At 49.1% G+C, this 19661-nt stretch overlaps 1 protein-coding gene across 1 annotated transcript in view; it reads right to left on the bottom strand.

Moving 5' to 3' along the window:
- Stk35 (serine/threonine kinase 35) overlaps nt 1-19661 on the bottom strand; it is a 41354-nt gene that overhangs the window by 5242 nt on the left and 16451 nt on the right.

Raw genomic sequence — 19661 nt, 5'->3', positions numbered from 1 at the left:
TCCCAGCCCCGCGCCATCTCTACCTTAACCTGTCTGCCTGTGCAATCTGATGACATGGCCTGCCACCTCAGAGGTGGCCTTCTTGCCCTCAGAGAGAGAGTGGGCATAGGATAATACTGAATAATTTACTACCTATCAGCCTTGGTCTCTTCCTTTGAAAACTGGGGGCGCTTTTTTTGAGCTGAGCGTAGTATTAACTGTACAGTACCCTCCCCACCGCAGATTCTGAAATTTGATAAGCCACCCCTTCCCAGCCAACTGTCCTCAGCCAGGGAATCTCAATGTGATAGACTTCAACAGGCCATGGTTTGTTCAGTCATCCACAGTGCTGCGGCTAGGTGTGGGCACCAAGCAGGGACACCTCCACCATGCCCCACCCACTAGCCAACATGGGAGAGCCTTCTGGAAGGCTCGTGGCCACACATACTTTCAAAGCTTGAGACGTGCTTAGCCCCATACCCTCCAGTTCTGCTCCTGGAAATCCAGCTTCAGATAACACTAAATAAGGAGAGGACTTGGTGGAGAGAGATTTGCTGCTGTAACTTATGAGGCAATAACTCAAAAAAGTCCAAAAATAAGGGATGATTAAGCAAATGATCCATCAACTTGATATATTGCAGAGGAAATGAGATAGTTGTATGGCGTTTTGATTATGCCAGAGCCTACTTCTGGGTTAAGTGGAAAACAGTAAGTTACTAAGTATGGCAGGAAGTATGAATATGGTGTGTCCCTAGCTCATGCTGGAGACCCCACTGTGAGGTAATGAGGGAGTGAAAACATAATCAGCAACCAACTACGGGGTTTAGTGGGTGTGGCCCTGAGATGTGATTAACTTTAGATAAGGCCATTAGGGTGGAACCCCCATGATTGGATCCTGGTGGCTTTGTAAGAGGGATAGGCCTGTTCCCTCCCTTGACACAGGATGCCCTGTGCTGCCTGAAACTGTCAGCAAGAAGGGCCATCACCAGATGTGGGCCTTTGATTTGAGACCAGAACCATGAGCCCAAATAAATCTCTTTTCTTTAGAACTTACCCAGTCTGTAGTAATGGGTCATTAGCAAGAGAAAAGAGACTAATGCACTATGACTAAACAGACCCCACCCCCAGCACCAGCTGACAGCAGGAAAACCTGGCAAGAACTACACTGAGACTTTCTCCCCAGCCTCTGATTTCCAATGTGAAACACACATCACAGTCTCACTTTGGACTGTTCACTGAGGAAAACAGTTCACCGTCTCTTGTCTGGGCTCCTCCACACAGTGGGCAGTGGAGAATTCTCCACACCTGTCATGTGAGAGGTTAGATGGATAATTTCTGCTCCACTGTCCCAGAAAGGGGTGACCCAGCATCTGCTTTGGACTGGGGTGGCTGAGATGCACTGGGAAAGTGTGAAATCTGGAAAGAAAACAGACTCCTCAGGGCCAGCCCCCCACTCTGCTGCTCCTGCTCCCCTGCAGCTAATTACTGTCAACAAGAGCCCACTTGTGGGTCTTGATCCCAGCTTTGCACGGCGGAAGATGAACCCTCCTAACCATGCACCCCCTGCTCAGCAGCACCTCCAGTCCCAGCTCCCTGCTGCGCTCTCCGCAACTGAGGCAGGGGGGCCAGAAGATGGGGACACCCTCGCCAACCAGGCATGAGGACCTGTGAGAAGTCCTCACAATTTCATGAGAAGCTCACGAAATTGTGCAGTCACCTGTGATCTGCTAAGATACTCTTTGGGATCTTTCAACCTCCCTTTCCCCTCCCCAGGTGAGACCTGAGCTGAGGACAGCATCCTCTAAGGAAGGTACTGTCAGCAGAAAGGTGGCACATGACAGCTGGAAAGCAGTGCTGGTGAGGCAGTGGGGAGACTCGGAGGCCAGAGGCCGCTTTACACAACAAGCCAGTGGGACAGAGTGCCTGCACATGGCTGGGCCCACCACACAGCACCCCGCAAGAGTGCCTGATGTGGCAGCTGGTAATGCGGCTGTGATCACAGGTCCCTAGCTGGGAAGCCAGGTTGACACTTCCCAAGGCTCTGCCCTCCTGTCAGGAGGCCCCCTGGACAGCCTAGGTCTGGGTCTGCCTCTCCCCTGTGGAAAGGACTTTGGCTTTCGCTTGTGTGTCCCATCAAAGAGGACACACCTTTCCCAGGGAGTGTGGGGCATGGAAGGTGGGATGGCCCTTTCCATAGCCTGAGGGAAGGTATGAGTCACATGATGCTGGGTTAAAGCAGTGGCCCTCCTGGGCACCTCTGGCACCACTCAAAGGTCACCCTTCATTCTGGCAGATGCCACATCTTACCTCCTTGGCTGCCCCAGACACAGCCTTACAGGCTGCCAGCCTCAACCAGAGCTTGGTTTGTCCCACCCAGTGGAGCTCCTGCTGCTGACCTAGAGCCCCCTCCAGGTACACGAAGCCCACCTGCTAAGCACAGTGCAAAATGGTGATGTGACAAGTCTGTGAGTGACATCTATACTTTACTTTGCGATTACTGTGAGATGAATTTGGCCAGTCTGACCAAAGGAACAGGCCCAAAAATATGGAACAACACGGCCCACATCCCAGAGCGGTCGAGCAGTAGGCCCAGCACTTAATCAGAACTTCTGCAGCTCTGTGGCCCAAAGCCTTCCCACCAGGACCAGCCTAGCCATGTGCTTTGAGCAGCAGTCACCGGCTCTAACAGTTTGCAGCTGAGATCTCTTAGCGCAGAAGGTAATCTGGAAGGTTTGTGGGCAGATCCTCATCCTTCTTATTTCAGCCTTTTGACTAAGGTCCCAACACATCCTGCCTTCTTATTTATCTAAAACTACCATGCAACAAACATTTATTGAGCATTTAATATGCGCCTGCAAATTCCGAGTACTTTACAGGTAACAACTTAGCAAGGCAAACCTAAACCCTCCTACACTGCTTTCTGATCACTGTGTCCCAAAAGGGACCAAGAGGTTACTTCTCCTGCCTCATTTCACCCCAGCAACCCTATGAGGCGGGAGCTGTTGTCACCCCAGTCTTAAAAGAGCTGAAGAAACTGAAGCTCAGAGAAAGGCTGCAGTTAATAAAGGTGGTAGAGACAGGGTTTCAACTCGGGTTGGTCTCACTCCAAAGCCTCTGCTTTTAATGTGTGATTCTAACAGAAAATCCCTTCCTAGAGAGACAAGAGCGTGAGTAGAGTTTAAAACCCATTTAATCCCTGCATTTATAAATAGAATTACTTAGAAAAGGGCTCTTGGAAGGCTTGGCTTAGGTGCCTCTGTACAGGTCTGGTGCCCAGGGCACAAGGGGGGATGTGCTGCCAACCAGACAGTGAGAAGTTTTCCAGCAAGTTCTCTGCCAGCTAAGCAGCTGTCTGGTTTGCCTAAGGAGTCTGGGGGCCAAAAGGCTTTCATTAAGGCCATTAACAGCTTGGAGCACAGAAGCTGGGAGGAACTCAGGCAAGCGGTGACACGAAGATGAGGACAGAAGGGGCTCATGTCCTTCTCCTGCCCCTATTGCTCAACCTGCAGGCACAGTGCATCCTGGTGAATCAAGGATCATTCCCTCCTCTCAGAATATGGCCTTCCTGCTTTGTTGATGTTGAAGTGCCATTTCTTTGAACAGATGAAGATGAAAGGTAAGTAGAAGTGATTCAAAAAACTGATTCCCTTTCCCCATCCTGGTTCTAAATCATGCTGCCTTATGAAATGTGTTAAGTCTGGTAACCACAGGATTTAAAAATCTCTGGAAGCCTATAATCCTATAATCCCAGAGACTCAAGAGGTTGAGGCAGGAGGATGGCAGGTTTGCCAACTTAGTGAAACCATGTCTCAAATAAGAGCTGGGGATGTCCCAGTGGTAAGGTGCCCCGGGTTCAGCCCCCAGTATAGGGTGTGTGGGTGGAAGGCTTTCCAGGGCTCTATCAGGGAAGGAGCACAGGTTTCATGGCGGGCACTTGAGGGTTCAAGTCCAAGCCTTGCCACTCACTAGCCACTTCCATGATCCAAGCTTCCTTTCCCTACTAGAGAACGCAAATGGTGCTACTTGTCCTTTGGGGTCTGCTGCAAGAAGTGAGGAGTCAAGGCACCTGGCAGAGTGGCTCTCAAACGACCTTGCCTCCATCTGTGCTGATGGTCATTTTGGTTCTTAGGATGCCACAGACTGGACTACCTACAACTTAATATCGAGTCCAGGCTTAATTCAGGATATTTCTGTCCTATGTTCTCACCACAGAGATGAGAATAAAGAAGTGGAGGTGGTGGGGAGAGCAGCCCTCTTGATCCCCGCTCGGAAGGATGTGGACCTAGGCCACACATTGTCATAATGGGTCCAGGGACAGCAGGTGGGAGGAGAAGTATTCTCGGCATCCTCTGCCAGAAAGCTGAAATACAACCTGGCTGTTTATCAGGACCTATTTGCTGAAAGTGTTAGAAGACTAGCCCCCCCGCCCCCACAAGCTTCAGAGTGGCACGGAGCACCAGGGAATTCTACCTGCTGGTCAGACAGGGACCTCGAGCATCTGTGATACCCCTGCAAGCCCAGATTCTTTCTACTCTACACATTTCCTTTTATCTATATAAAAAATTTCTTTTCTATAGCCCAGTGTGGTGGCGCACACCTGCAATCCTTGCAGCTTGGGAGGCTGAGGCAGGAGGATTGTGAGTTCAAATCCAGCCTCAGCAACTCAGTGAGACTCCACTTCTAAATAAAATATAGACACCCCATGAGGCTTTATAAATTGTGCCTTCTTTGTTTAGACAAAAGTTCACATTAAGAATTATCCCCATTTTGCAGATGAGTAAGCTGAGGCTTGTGTTATTAATTCTCAGCATATCATGATGTGAAGCAAACAGGCATCTGAGGTGAACAGAGGGAAGATAATCAGTCAGGGTCACAGATGAACTCCAACTGAATCATACTTCAGTTGGTTAGTACACCAAAGCATCTGGCTTCTCCTACTCAGACATCAACACACAAGCCCTAAGGGTTCAGTGGGCCCAGCACCCCTGTCTCTTCCAATCAGTCAGAGTGGAGCTTCCTGCCATGCCCTGGAGCTAGCAACTGTGGTGCTTCAAGTAGGGCAAGACCCGGGATGACTGTGCTGCACGCAGCCCTCAGCATAGCACACGTGTGTCCTGTGGTCAGGGTCTGAAGACCAAGGGTAGACAGTGAGCGGAAGAGTGCCATTCTCAGTCTTAAGGACTACTTCTAAGGGGCAAGGTGTAATAGAAAAGGGGAATAAGACTCCAGTAAGTATAAGATCACACATGGCAGCAGCTTCACAGGAGTCCGTGACAACCTGGAAGACCAAGGCAGATATCCAGGAGCGTGTCCCACACGTGGGGGGAGGATCACTTGGTATAATTTACCAAATGGCAAAGAGTTGTTCTGTCCAGGGCGTGGGCCCTGCAGTAGGAAGATCCAAAAGCTCTCTCCCCATGACCAGCTCCGACCTCCACCTAGTCAAGGCCTTCAAGTCTCGGGTGTGAAGACCAGTAATAGCAAATTAATAGGCAGTGTGGCAAAGAGCACTTAATAAGTTATGATGATCACTTTAAACTATATCTAATAAGCACCAAAGGAAAATCCACAAAATCCTCACAAATAATCATTTGTGCAGACAAAAATCCTAGACGGATGACCTGGTCTCATGTCCGTTTTCTCTTCAGGTGAGAGCATCCTTTCTGCGTTGATCTGGTCACTTCCCCCTCACCCTTCCTCGTCCCTCCACATACCTCTTCTCTGTTCTCTAGAGATCAGGCATGTACACCTGCGACCCCACTCACCATGTGTGTACTCTGATCTTACCATCCCCTTAGATGACAAGCTTTCTAAAGGATGGACAGTTTGCTGCTTCTCCCAGGCCTCTCAGGTTACCAAGCAGTGTTAGGTGTTTAGAGGGAGCCCAGATACTGAGTGAGTGATAGAGTAGAAACGGCCAGAATACAAAATTAATTTATGAGCTTCACAGGATCATTCATTCAATGAGACCATTTCAACAAGAATATGGTTAAAAATTTCTGCTCTGGTGGAGTTCCCACTTCATTACCAAGTGCTCTGCACACACTCCCACTGAACATCCAAGCAGCAGGTGCAGGGAGGCATACTCACCCTCACCTCAGAAGGCTGGGCCACCTCTCCATGCGCAGGTAGCTGGTAGGGGACAGAGCCAGGATTGGGTCTGACCCTGAAGGCCATGCTATTTCTCACCATGCTGCTGTGCTCTCACACCTTGGGATGGTGGGAGACATGGGCTGCTGGGGATCACAGGAGCCTACTGTTTGGATTCCAGCTCTCCAATCCCCTTCCCACCAGCTTTCAAAGGAGGCCTTCCCTCAAGGGAGAAGAAGATCTAACCATCTGCAAATACAGTTTATGCGGAGCAGGCCCTTGAAATTCAGGTGTGAATAGATGGCCTCTAACCATGTCCCCTAAGTCAGCCACAGGGACTTAGTTCATGAAAGCAAGTTAGGACTGGGGACGGGGGTTGGCTCTATGGAGCCTCTGAGAGGCAGACTGTAACAGCTCAGGCACGACCTGAGTCTTGGGCTCCTAAGTAGCAGCATATTTAAAGATACTAAGGTAACAAGCAAGAAAATGATGAAGGCCCGATGGCCAGGGGACCTGGCTTCCAACCTCGGCTTGCTCTGCTTCTCTGGAAACTTCATTTCTTCAAGTGTCCAATGAAGGACTTGGGACCAGTCAGGGATGTGGCAGAGGTTCTACAACTCTCTAAAGAATCATGAAATGTCACCATTCATTTTTCTGGTAAAATATCCCGCTATTCAGATTCAGAGATGGGTCCATGAAACAGGAAGCAGGAGAACCTCTGTAGGCTGCTGTTCTAGGAGGCAAAACTAACCAGGACACAGCCCGTGGGTGTGACGAGGGCTCCCCACGGCTCCAGGCCAATGAGCATTTAGCAGGAGGCAGCGAGGCAGTGAGGTCCCTCTCCCAGAGGTCTCAAGCAACCTACGTGTCATCCCCACTTAAAAGGGATGGACGCCATGGAGAGAAGGTGGCTCTGTGCCCCATCAGTTGTCCACCTACAGCAAGGACACACTCTCCGGCAGCAGGACTGGTAGGCCCAACGCACAGCAGGGCGGGGCTGAGGGGCTCCAGCAGGCCCCAGAGCCAGGACAGGGCGCTGCAGACGTCTGCTTTAACTCAGTGGGCAAGGAAGTTCAGTCTGGGGATTGAACAGGTCTATGCCAACTGACCGTGAGTGGTTACTGTGGAAGCTCCAGGCAAGGAGACTTAGTCACATCATTAGACCATGTCATCACCACCGCTGATATCATGACTTCAAGTCTGATTCCCTGGAGCGTACTGTCAGAAATGCTGGTATTACCAAGTTCACCAAATGCACAAGAGTCATCACTGGGCAAGACGAAGATTCCAGATTTGGAGGTGTCCGTGGTAATAGCAGTAGCACCGGGTCATCCCTTCTGGGTCTGAGAACCCAGACCCACCGAAACCTGGTCTTTCTGGCCTTGAGAAACCAGAGGCGCTAAGGCACTGGGGCCCAGGTTTCCCTTAAGCACCTCAGCTGGTAAACAGGTCCTGGGTGGAACTCAAGACCAACGGAGAACTTTTTGTCCCTAGAAGCAGCCCTGGTAATTGGCAGTTAGTGATGTGGATACCCTAATGATTCCCCTCCTCAACTTATTAAGTGGGGGGTTGAAATAAAAACTGTGACGGTCTCCCCGGGTCCCCACGGAGCTGGGTTCAGCTACGGTGGCCTTGATTAGCAGAGAAAGGGCCCTAGGGAAGGCAGGGATCCTGGGAGCTACCCTAAGGGCCCATGCCAGGAGGAAGATGCCTAAGTCCACGTTATTAGCTAGAGGAGAGGTCACTTTTCCATATGGGGACAGGACAATTTGTGGTTATAAAAGGAAAAATTCAAACAAGGTTGTGACCACAGAGTGGTCCAGACAAGAGGAGACCATATGGACTTCTGGTTACAGCAACAAGGCCGAACCCCAGCAAGCCACGGGGAACTCAGCGGGCACGTGCTAAGGGGTTTGGGGCTCTCCTGGGGAAAAAAGGGTACCACAAATTGTTAGGGAGAAGAAACAAAGCGAAAACACTTGATTAGCTTAAGAGGATTTGGCAAAAAACAAAATAGCAAGGTGAGGCTGCCGCATGGAGCCACCGTTACCAAGTTTCTGTGTGTGAGCTGGAGCCGGAGACACAATACACAGTGCGCACAGCCCGCACTTCTGACAGGGAATGGTGGCCCCGAGAAGACAGATGTCTTGCCCGACTAACCCAGCCAGTAAGGGGCAGAGTGGCTGTGTAAACCTAGGCTTGTGGTCCATCAGGTTCAACAGCAAGTCCCCTACACCCTGATACCACCATGGGAACATGGTGCTCAGATCATCCTATCCAGTTGAAGTTGAAGGAAGAACTTTAAGTTCTGCAAGGTGGCTGTGCAGTCTCACACCTTCTGGAGATGTGTTCTGCCAGGTGTGATCTCCCCTCTGTTACTCATTCACCGTCCTAAAATACAGCCCTGCACAACCCACCCTGGGATCCACTCTCCAACATTCCCACTGCTCTGCCTGCACCCGCACCACTTCCTTGCTAGCCTCCCATGCCTGTTCTCCTTTCTTCAAGGTCACCTACAGTGAAACATCTCAGCCCACACGTCGTCCTCACTTGCAAGCATGCCCTCCTCCTGGCTCCTAGTGGTCCTGAGAGACAGTGCTGGCCAGATAGTCTCTCTTTGGAAGCTCAATGGAAAAGAGCCTGGGCTTGACCTCTATCCCCTGAGCTGACCCTCAATGGCCATGTAGCACTTCCTCTCCCTGGAATGGGAGTATGGGGGCTGAGACACCCAGGACACAGGTGAGGGTTTAACAAGATAAGCAGAGCAGAGGTCTGAACAATAGCACATGCTCAGCAAGTTAAGGCTGTCATGCCCTCACCCCTCCTCTCATGCCTCACCATGACTGCAGTCTGCGCAGGTCTTGTGCAGAAACAAGAACAGTGGACGCAGGACCACCAGTAAGCACCAAGGGCTCAGTATTCATTTGAAAACACCCAGGGGTTCCTGGGTTCCATGGAATGGAACTGGAGTGGAAGAAGAGCTGAAGGAGTGACCTTGGAACACCTTCCCCACCAGCTAGATGTCACTTAAGGTTACAGGGCCACCCTTCAGCCCTAGAATTGCACTTAGCATCCTGAAGGCAGCTACCCAGAGACCTTCCCCCTCCACCTCCCCGCTTGCACTCCTTTCCTTAACCCAAAATAGAAAGTATTTCCCAAATGCAAATTAAAGTAACTCTCAAAATCAATTTTACAGCTAGCAATCATGGTCCTGCTGTTATATAACTATTCAAAAACTAAAGACAGCCAGACGCTGGCTCCCGTGGCAGAACTACCAGGCTTTCGCCGGGACAAGACCCTGTTTAGGTTTTGGGCTCTAAAAATCAAAACAATACAAAACCAAAATGCCAGGTTCTTGATTCTTGATCACAGCAGAGTGCATATGCAAATAAAAACACAGAGCCAGACACAGTCACCTTCACTTGGATTACAAGTGAAAGAACAAAACACTACACATAGCCACCAAATAAAGGCCGGGAAGGAAGCCTCGGGGTCCCGGAGGCCACATCATGCTGAGAAGGTGCCCTCCATTCAGCACCAAATTCGAGATTCAACCACCCTCTGAGACCCTGCTGATCACACCCCAGCACAGACACCTGCAGGAGCAAGGAGGACTTCATTGGTGTCCTGCGCTATCACCCTCCATACTCCCCAAATACCTCTTCTGCAGTGGTCAGGAGCTCTTATAGTTCTGTCCCCACAGCCAGTGAGAGCCAGAGACCACAGTCATCTTTGAGCTACCCTACCCCTCCCTCACTTGGTGAGTCTGACAGTCCCTCAGGAACCCCCCAGACACATTTTGACCTCACTGCCCTCTGCCATCACTACCTGGCCTCCCTCCAGCTCTACACACCACACAGCAGCCAGGGATGTCCTCCACCCACACATGTCTGCGGTGCAAACTGCTGCTCAATCACTTACAGTGACCTCAAAGCTTGGCCTATCAGGCTCCTGTGTTCCTCTCCCTCTGCTTAGCAGAGGCGTCATCCTCCGGTCTGCTTCATTGGCACCATCTCAAAGAAACTTTCTTTGGGCTAGTCCCCTATTTTTGCTATTTCCTTCATCCATTCCCAAGCAGTACTCCTTCAGGACATTTCTCTCCAACTAAGGAGACTATGTGCCTCCAGGGTGGGGACCATGTCTGTTTTCCTCACCAATGCATTACGAGCACCTACCATAGTGCATGGTATGTAGCAATCAATAAAGAATGAATGGGGCCGGGTACGCGTGCCTATAATCCTGGTGGCTTGGAAAGCTGAGGAAGGAGGGGAGCAAGTTCAAAGCCAGTTTTTGCCTCAGCAAAAGCGAGGTGCTGTGCAACTAAGAGAGACCCTGTCTCTAAATAAAAATACAAAATAGGGCTGGGGATGTGGCTCAGTGGTTGAGTGCCTCAGTTCCCCAGAGTTCAATCCCTGGTCCCCCCTCCGCCCCCAAAAAAGAACAGAATAATGGACCCTCTCTGGTGTTTTTCCTTTTATTAGCAAGGGGAACGGGAGGCAATGAACGAGCACACATTTCGAGATGCTAAGTCTGTCTCCACTTCCAGCTGGGACAAGAACTGGCATCACAGGACAGGATTCAGCATCCGTCATGTGCCTGGGATTCCTCCGCTCCACATTGGGGTGCCATTTAATCCTCATGCTAGCAACAGCTCGGTGGGTCAGAAACTTTGGTTTACAAATGAGGCCTCCAAGGCCTTGAGATTGCCTAGGGTTTAAGTGGACAGAGGTCAGGGACAACCTTATCTCCTCAACCCAAGCCTGATGTGGCAGGTGCTCAATTCGTGAATCAAGCCAGGATTCAAAGCCATGTCTAATCCTAGGTCCTACCTGTGCATCGCATCAGTGCTTCACCATTCCATGTGTTCCTTTCCCTAGGGGTGATTCCCTTCCTCTCAGCAGACTCCCAGAGATCCTCTTATTATCCTGCTGGTACTTGCCCTTTGATCACCTTAAGAGGTTCCTCATTACCATGGCTTGGAAGTTCACTTTCCCAGAGCTGGGGAAGCCCATGGAGAAGTTAAATTATTTCTTCCTCCTCCTCCTCCCAAGGAGGCCACAGGGCCTTGCCTCAGCCTAAAGGCAAATTCACAGAGAGGGGGCTGGCAGGGTGGGTAGGCATGCTGAACAAAAGAAAACTGTCCCAGGTCCTAGAATCATGAACACCCCTGAACGAGGAACATGCCAGAGCTGGAGGAAGAAGGTTAAGAGTGGTCCTTGTTAGCCTGGTTCTCTCAATTAGGAAACCAAGATCAGAGAGTAGGAGTGACCACGCCAGAGTCACAGGGCTAGGTAACTGGAGACCAACATACAAAACTACAGAAGTCAGGGTCAGAACTTTGCAGCCCTCTTAGGCCTAGCTCCAGGCTTTTCAAAGCAAAAGGTGAGAGCAAGGGTCTGCACCACAAGAGGTGGCCCACTGCCTTTGCTATTTTGCAGAGGCATTGATCCCACTGTGCAAGCATCACCAATGCCTGAAGGGCTAGACACGGGCCCCTCCCCAGATGGGCTGCATGAAACAGGTCTTTGAACAAGTTTCCAGGTGATACTGCTGGTCTGTGGACGAGAGTTTGAGAACCACTGGTATGGCGTTTTCTGCAGACACTGTTGGGGAGTGGAATCAAGTGAGAAGTATGAAATGGCTTGAAGCTGTCCAAATAATGGGGCAGAATCTCAACCTATTCAATAGAAAACCCCTTATTTAGGACACCCAGGGTTCCTGGCACCAGCGAATCAGAAGCAATCCTTCCAACCTCAGCTCCGTTTCACCCAGGGTCGAGGCTGCACAAGACTCCGATTTAGTCTGCCTAGGGCATCAACTTCATTCTAGGAGATGGGAAACTGGATTCTAGCAACAGCTGTGGCACTGCTACAGGATACACTCAAGAGGAGGCAGGAGCTGAGTACTCCCTGAAGCCTTTCTGTGCCACGCCAAGCTGGTGCCCAGGCCCTTAGATGCTCCAGGTAGAGAAGGGAGGAGGACCTCTGGATTGTATCTGTGGTGACATCTGGATTTCAGTTTAGGCACTTGGCTTCAGCCCCAGAACAAGTTTTATTAAAGGTAAAAGTCACCCTGCTGTTTGTTTGGGGTGTGGTAGACTCAAACGTACTTCTGCTACCCCATGCAAACCAAAGGTTCCCTTCAAATATTCACCAGATCCAAGCAGGCAATCTGGTTACTAACAACAAATGACTCTTTACTTGTGACTTCCAGTTCTCTTTATGTCTGGTACAAGGGGCTGGGCTGTGCTGGTAATGCCCATGCAGTCTGCCAAAATCTGACAGCACTAATACTCCTACCCCATGCCTCAGATTTGCCCCAGACTTCAGTGTTCTAGAAGGGCATGTCTTAGGCATGTCTGAAAACAAGAAGGGAGGGGGAGGGTGTTGTATGTAGTTGTCAAGGGTGTCCCTTTCCCAAGGATGGAAGGAGATGCAGAATGAGTCAGCTGGCTTGCATCGACTTGGTCATTCTCCCATTAAGAAGAGATCATCAATGTTAAAATCCAACATGATACACCAAAGCTGGTATAGCACCAAGCCTCTGAATTCTGAAAACAACTGCTCTGGCCGCACGGTGAGACCAGTTGTTGCAGACTGGGAAAATAGGAGCATTTCCATCTTCCTCACTGTACACTATGGGGTGCCTGGGTGGCTCTAATCCATTCCTCCCAAGTCCCCAGACATCACTTTCTTTAACAAAGAAACAAAATACCGAATGCTTTCTGACCTGTGTATGATGCAGGCTGAGTTATAGCTTTCCCCTGGCACCTCTCACTGAAAGTGAAATTCCTTTAAAGTTGAGAAATTCATTGCAGTATTTTATGGTATTGATTTATTTTAAACTTGGTTGGCAGTTTTAAGGCCTGCCATACCTCTGAGCCCCAGAAATGCTGGAGCAGGTCTCCATTTCCTCTGATTTCATAATACCAGAGGACTCACTAGTGGAAATGAAAACAGGGGCTAGGAGCTTGTGTTCTGCCCTAGTTTAGGGAGACAGAAACCTGGACACTCTTCCCCAAGCCTGGGCCCACAGCCCATCTCTACACTCAGAACAGCCACCTCTTCCTGCAGCCGAACAAAGCCACAGGATGCACCCTGAAACATGACCTCCTCACATCTCACCTGGCAATTCCAAGGCACCAGCAAGCCTCCTTCAGAATCCAGCCCTAAATCCTACCTCCTCCAAAGGCTTCCCTCTGTTGACCTGGCCCCAGAATTTTTCACCCTGGGGCTGCAGGCAGGCCCATCTATCACAGCAGCAAGCTGATGTCCTCCCTTGTTTTAGTCAAGATTCAATGAGGGGGCTGAAGGTCTGTCAGCGAGAAACACAGCAACTCCTGCCACCTTGCTTTGGTTCCCCATCAACCTTAAAAGCTCTTCCTTGAGCAGGACGTGGTGGCACATGGCTATAACCCCAGCAGCTTTGGGGGCTGAGGCAGGATAGCAAGTTCAAAGCCAGCCTCAGTAAGGCCCTGTCTCAAAATAAAAAAAATATAAAGTGCTGGTGATGTGGTTAAGTTCCTCTGGGGTCAATTCTCCGATACTAAAACCTCTTCCTTGGAAAAGGCTTCTGCCTGAGGACCAGAGACAACTAGGATGGCTTCTGCTCATGAGCCCCTTCCTCATGACTGAGTGGCAGGAGGTCCTATACTGTCATCATTCCCTGAATGCCTCATGCTTTCCTCCAGAGCTGGGAGTGTGCTTTGGTACCTATTGGTCATTTTTGACCTCTGTCTGCCTGTGTGGTTTCTCCCTTCTCTGCTGCCGGAACCTTGGCTGTGTGGGTGCCTCACTGTCCCAGCTCTGCATCCCCCGCCAATGTCTGGGGCTTCATTTGCAGGCTCACCTCCCCTGAAGGAATGGCTGGTGGTCTTGCAGTGTACCTGGCTATCATCAGCTGTCAGACTATAGAGGACACCCACAGCAGCCTGTGCACTAGGCCTACAGGGCTGTCAGTGGGTTCACCATCTGCCTCTGTACAAACCCATCACAAGTGCTCTCCAAGAGACTGCTGGAGGCAAAAAGGAAGAATGGAATCTCTAGTCAGATATACCTAGCATCAAATCCTGACTCTCGAAACCCTAAGAAAGTGACTCTTGGCTTCCATATCTGCAGAATGAGAGCAAATAACAGAACAGTTAGGCAGATGGTAGGCGATAACAAGAGTACAGTGCTGAGTTTAACGAGTGCGGTAGATTTAAAAAAAAAAAAATCAGGGCTACTGCCCCCACGAGTCAGGGGACCCTTGAAGCAGGCTTTGGTAACCAGAAGTGATTATTGTCAGTGGGGAGTGTCTCTGGGTCCCTGGGGTGAGAGGAAGTGGGAGATGAAGGCGCCCTGAACCTCCACGCAACTCTGCTCATAGTTGGATGATTCCATGCCCTCTGCCTTGCCCACAGGGATGCAGTCTCGGCGGTGTGGAGCCAAGGATGCCAGGGAGAGAGAGAATGTGAGCAGCATCTGGGCTTTGCTGTCAACAGCCCAGGGGCAGGCCTGTCCCCTCCCAGATGCTTTCATGTCCTGCAGAGCTTCAAGGGACAGATGATCCCCAGGGGCCAGCAGCCCCATTACATAACTGACAGCTCAGCTTCTTCCTGTTGATGCAGCAGCAACCATCAAGAGACAGCATCAGCAGCCCCGGGAGAGCTGCCTGGGCCTACGGACACACCAGCCCTCCCACCTGGAGAGCGAGATTCCAAACACTACTAGACACAACCCCAGGGATCCGTCTCTGTAAAACACCAGTAAAGACAAGACCCCAAGGGACCAGCCTTCACCAAGGTCTTCACAGTTGCAGGATGAGCTTCAACTTCCTGGGAGAAGAGAAAACCAAACACTGTCTTGGCTCAGTCCCTCTCCCCTGGCACAGCTGTGTGAAGTGCTAGTGAGACAGGGTCAGGTAAAGCTGTGACCTCCACTGTAGAGACAGGGCCTCAAAAGAGATCAGGGAATAAAGGCTCAGAAGTTCTATATAGGCCTGGATCAGAGAACTGATAATCAATAGATATGTAACCCCCTGACCTCCAAAGGATCTCTCTACTTTAAATAAAGCCACTGTTCTTAAGGGTCTAATAATCTACTTTAGGGCACAGGGTGGCATGTCCCTCCTGCCACCCTTCCCCCCAGGCAATTCAAGACTAAGCTGGGATTAGCTTCTGGGGCCTACAGTCACTCACTGACCGAGGCTCCTTGTAGCTACACCTTTCCTGGAAGCTTGCTGGCTGATGCATTCCTTCAGACTACCTGGTGGCTTAGCAACAGATTGAACCTTCTAAGTAGAAGAAACTACCTCCTGCAGGAAACCTACTAAGTGCCAGTGCCTCACATCTCTGTCACTCATCTCAGAATATCCGGAGCTGGGTGTGCAGGGAATTCAGTCTAGTTGATGCTCAACTCTTTATGAATTCAATCACGAAACATTTAAAATTTATACATGATTTAGGAATTCAATGAGGGACTCAAATTCAGCCAGGGACTCAGACTTGGGTTCCAGTCTAGGCTTTGCCTCTTCGTAGTTATGTGACCTATGACAAGATATTATGCTCGATTTCTTCCTGTAATGCTAGACAAATACCAAGATCACACATGAAGCAAAGAATATTTTCTATGACCCTTCAGGTCACATGAACATCTGATTTCCTTCGGCAGCTCTTAGCTGCCTACTCCAAATAGACGTCATTGAGGGCTTGGATCCAAAAGGCCTTAGTAACGGGAGGTTTGTATACTGGACAGCAGACTTGGCCATGAACGCAGTGTCCCTCATCCCACAATATCCTCCCTAGTAACATGCGGGCGGTGGCACCTGGAAGATCAGTTTGGCTGGCTTCCGGATTGGGGTAAGGCTTGTGGCTGGCTGGTGAGATCCATTAGGAATTATTAAATGTCATCCAAAAGGGAGAGATAGGACCTATCATTACATAGTAGTTAAAAATAGATACAATATTTTGGAACAAGTAATTGGACAAGGTGGCCCTGAATACAGCTTTGTCCTAAAAGAAAAGTTCTTCAGTAATCCCCAGAAGCAAGGCTACTAAACATCAGGGCCTTCAGAGGGGAATGGAGTGTTTCCACCTCAGGCCACAGTGCTTATCCAGAAACCTACTGCATAGCACTTAACCTACACGTTTTATAGACAATTCTGTCACAACTCTTGTGACTCCAACAATCTCCATAAGATAAACATGACCAATTCTATTTTAGGGATGATAAAACCAAGACCCAGAGAGGTAAAAGAACTTGCCTGAGGCTACACAGTCAGTAAACCACAGAAATAGGACTCAATCCTATACTGTCCCAAGTCAACCCAATCCTTTCAAGGAAAAGGCAAGTTTTCAATCCTTTTTGTGAAAAGCTATAATCATTTATCCATGACTAAAATGTCACTCTGAAATCTGCAATCTTAGGCTGCTGAGGTGTTCTTCATGTCAATACTGGGGTCAAGTGTCCTTAATATATGCAGCTAGTTTGAACTGTGACAAGTCCAACAGGAAAGTTGGCTAGGAAATCAGGACAGACAAGTTCTGTCCCTTCTTTGGGGACCTTGCATAGTCTCCTTATTTCTAGTTTTCTAGCTACCACCCACCTCCTGGCTCCTATTCATAGCAAAATTCCTCAGAAAAAGCCATCTTTATTAATGGTTCTCTGGTTTGTCTGTGCAGCTGAGCCTTTAAAAATGATAACAGGACATTTCTGGCTTTGTTCACTTGGTCTCCTAGGTGTACAATGAGGTTGTCCAGAAGTTGCATGAGAAGCAATGTCACACTACAATTATATTGTAGAAGCCAATGTGAATCTAGTTTTTTTTTTGTGTGTGTGTGTGTGTGGTGCTGGGGATTGAACCCAGGGCCCTGTGCTTGCAAGGCAGGTGGCACTCTACCAACTGAGCTCATATCCCCAGCCCTCCAGCTGACTACTAAGGCAGACATTAAAGAGAATTGCGAACACACAAAAGTATCTTACTACTTACTAAATGTTTCTGAAAATGTTTTTCATAAAATATTAGCTATGATGTTATTTATTCATTCAAGGGTGACATTTAATAACATTTCTCAGTTTTAATTTTTAACAAATATCCACTCGTAATTCCAAACAAAAGTTCCCTGGAGCCTACTCCCTAAACTTTGAGAGTAACTGATCAATTCTATCTCCAAACCCTCTCATGCCTGCTCAAATCTACTCTAGTTAGGGGTCAGAATTATTCCACCAAAACTGACCAAGATCACCAATGGCTTCCTGTTTGCCATTAGTTTTAACCAATGGCCACTATTTAGAGTAGTCCTCTGGACTCCTCTCCCGAACTCCAGAGTTGGCCAACTCCCTACTCTACGTCAGTACTTGAATTCTAAAATGGTGTGCCAAGCTGCAGAGGACTAAACCCAACTTTCTCCATCCAAACCCATTTCCCCAATGTCTCCCCAATTCCCTTGATGGCAACTCTATCCTTCTAACTACTTAGGCCTAAACCTTGGAGCCATCCTTAATTCCTTCTCTCAGACCTCATATCCAATCACAGGAAATCTTGTTAGTTCTGACTTCAAAATAGACCCCAAATCCAATCATCCCCTCCTGGCCTCCACTGTTGCAGGCTGTCATCATCTCTTACCTGGATTGCAGGGGACTCTCCTTTCATCCTCTCACTTGCTCCCCCCATGGCTTATTTTTAGCACAGCGAAATACTCTTTTTCAAAAGATGAGGCATCATACAGCAACACACCCCAACAGCTTTCCATTTCACCCACACCAAAAGCAAAAATGTCTATCATGGCCTTCAAGGCCTCCGCTGTTTGACTCCTAGCTACCTCTGCATCTTCTTTTCCAATCCTTGCTTCTTGGCTACCATCTGGCTGCCAGGTCTTTATACTGGCTGTAGTCTTTCTGTCTGGGATGCTCAAGAAATCCAATTCCCTCCTTCAACTCCCAACCTTTGCTCAAAGGTCACTGTCTCAAGGAGACTCACCTTGACATTCCACCCACCTCCCAACATTCTCTTTCCCTCCTCCACTGGTGCCTTCTTCAGATGACCTGTATTTACTGCATGTTTTCTCAGCAAAATATAAACTCAACTGTAAAAATGTATTCTGTACACCAAAGTACTGTCTGTGCCTGAAATGATATCTGGCAATAGTTTCCTAATAAATACACAGAGTGAATAAAATCAGTTTTTCAGGTGGGGCCCTGAATTCAATGTTTTCAGCTCAAGCCTGATTCTCTAACCAGCCAGATCCAGTTCATCTATGGGTCAACGAATGGGAAGCTTCTAGCACCATAGTTCAGCTCTAGTCACACAGACTTAGGCGTAGCCCACAGTTCTAAGTGCCCAGCTAGCAAAGGGAAAGTCAGGCCAGTGAAACTGGCACCACCAGTATAGTACTAATTAGCTGTGAGAACCTCAAAGTGGGGCTGGCTCAAGTGGTAGCGCGCTCGCCTGGCATGTGCGGGGAGCTGGGGTTCGATCCTCAGCACCACATAAAAATAAAATAAAGATGTTATGTCCACCGAAAACTCCAAAAAAAAAAAAAAAAAAAAAAGAACCTCAAAATGAACTGACCAAATGGCTGGCCTGGGATACTCACCTGTAAACAAGTTCTGAACCTTTTCCCCTCTTCTCAAGGTTACCTTTCTTTCTTGATGAGGGAATCACTCCTAAATAGGAGTGAAAACTTTGCCTTTGCCCTGTAAAGCAGCTCGAGTCCCAAGTGTGGATAACCAAAGGGGAACACTGATCTCAATTAGCTGTGACAACCTCACAATCCTAACCCAAATTTAGGTCCCACTTCCAGTGACAGTGTTCCTCCTATACAAGGGCAAACTAAGAATTCTAAGAGGGCTTTCAAAAGCAGAAAAAAAACCGAGATGGACCTGCGAAGTGACAGCATGAAATGCAGTTCAAACACTGGCTGGCAAGCCCCCGGTCTCCAATATAGCATGACCATGGGCCTCACTTTGGGAATGCAACCCTCTCACTCGATGAGCCACAGACAAATTAGCCTGGCACTCTGAGGATGGAAGCATTAAACCTAGGTACTTGCTCAGAAATATATTCACTGATGTTAACCAGTTCCTTTTAGTTCAAACCAATTCCACCTAGAAATCAGGTGGAAGAGGACAGGAAAGAAGAGAGTAAGACTGACTCGGCTGACGGAGGCCTGGGCTGAGTGGTTCGGAGGCTCCTTCCTTGTGACCCACTGGGACTAGCACTAGCCCCCATCACCTCATCGCCAAGCTCGTCCGGGACAGCTTATTTCCACACTGACTTTAAAGGGGGAGAAAGTGGGGCTGCTCGAGTAGCACGTCCCTGCTATAAACTTAGTAGGATCTTAGATAACCACTTAACCCCTTGCACGGTTGTCAAAGTGAAGTGAAATGGCACATGAATATGTCCCCCTCATAGAGGTCAATTTCTGATCTACTTCCCCTGCCAGCTCCTCAAGACTCTAGTCTGGGCACACAACTTTGGACTTTCTACCTGTTAACCTCTGTCACAGGTTCCCTCTCCTGGCAGGTCCCTGTTCTTCCTCACTAACCAAAATTATTCTTGTCTCTCTCATGTGCCAGGATCTCTCTGGCACCAGGTCCTTTGCAGAAACTGAT

The sequence above is a fragment of the Marmota marmota genome, unplaced genomic scaffold (assembly GCF_001458135.2).
Source record: "Marmota marmota marmota unplaced genomic scaffold, marMar, whole genome shotgun sequence".
Lineage (NCBI taxonomy): Eukaryota > Metazoa > Chordata > Mammalia > Rodentia > Sciuridae > Marmota > Marmota marmota.
This window is presented reverse-complemented; position numbering and strand designations above follow the sequence as displayed.